Source organism: Zingiber officinale, chromosome 3A (assembly GCF_018446385.1).
Source record: "Zingiber officinale cultivar Zhangliang chromosome 3A, Zo_v1.1, whole genome shotgun sequence".
Classification (NCBI taxonomy): Eukaryota; Viridiplantae; Streptophyta; class Magnoliopsida; order Zingiberales; family Zingiberaceae; genus Zingiber; species Zingiber officinale.
The window spans coordinates 32,890,965-32,892,173 of NC_055990.1; the positions used below are offsets into that span (position 1 = coordinate 32,890,965).

A 1,209-nucleotide genomic window follows, 5' to 3' on the forward strand; every position below is an offset into this window, starting at 1 on the left:
CTTTTGATGCTTTTCAGAATTCTCCAATCTTTGATTCAATTGCTTGATTTCATTTTTCATCTCTTTTTGCTCCAAGAGAGCTTCTTCAAGCATCTTTTTGATTCTGGACAGTTGTGAAGGTTGCTGTTGTTGATAAGTCTGTCTAGGTGGGTAGCTTTATTACCCAGGTTGGTAACTTTGTTTTGCTGGTCCTTGATCTTGATTGCCCCGGTAAGAGAAATTTGGGTGGTTCCTCCACCCATGGTTGTATGTGTTGGAGTAGGGATTGTTTTGCTTTTGGTTATAATTGACTATCGCATCACATTGCTCAAGTTGGTTCATTTGTGCTTGTACTGGTCCTAAGGGGCAAGTATCTTGAGCATGATCTGAACTTCCGCAAGTTTTGCAAACACACACTATTGCATTAGCTGTGTTGTTCCCCATGGTCTCAAGCTTCTTGGTCAGAGCATCCAGCTTTGCAGACATGAGCGTGACTGCATCTATGTCGAATTTTCCTGATGCCTTTATTGGATTCCTAGAGAAAGAACCTCTAGATCTTTTAATTACCCACTTATGGTGGTTCTATGCCACATTTTTTATGATCTCTTCAGTTTCATCAAGGCTCTTGTTCATTAATACCCCTCCTTCTGCAGAATCGAGGGACACCTTCATGTGATAGTTGATTCCATTGTAGAACATGTGTAGCACCAACCAGTTCTCGAGGCCATGATGGGGGCACTGTCTCAGCATACTCTTGAATCTGTCCCATGCTTTAAATAGCGATTCTAAGTCTATCTATTTGAAGCTTGTAATTAAATTCCTCATGTGTGCAGTTTTACTCGGCGGGTAAAATTTGTCCAAAAATTTTTACTCACACTGATCCCAAGATGTTATGCTGTTTGCTGGTAGAGAATTAAACTACTGCTTGGCTTTGTCTTTTAGGAAAAATTCAAAAAGAAGTAACCTTACTGTTTCTGGAGGGACCCCATTTACTTTTATAGTACTACAGATCTCATAGAAAAGCTCCAAGTGATGATTTGGATCATCGTGCGGTCCTCCAAATTGATTTTGCTGGATCATGTGGATCATTGCAGGCTTGATTTCAAAATTATTGGCTTTAATTGGTGGTCGAGTGATACTAGACCGAAGCTCCCATGCACAAGGTGCTGCGTAATCCTTCAAAAGTTTGTTAGCCATTTCAGAAGTTTCTTGTTCTGCTTGGAGTTTCTG

At 40.5% G+C, this 1,209-nt stretch overlaps 1 non-coding gene across 1 annotated transcript; it reads left to right on the plus strand.

The window, feature by feature from the left end:
* Positions 1-700: 700 nt before the first annotated feature.
* Positions 701-808, plus strand: LOC122054408. The gene has a single exon (XR_006132724.1). It is a non-coding gene; the product is annotated as a small nucleolar RNA R71 (small nucleolar RNA).
* Positions 809-1,209: the final 401 nt, after the last annotated feature.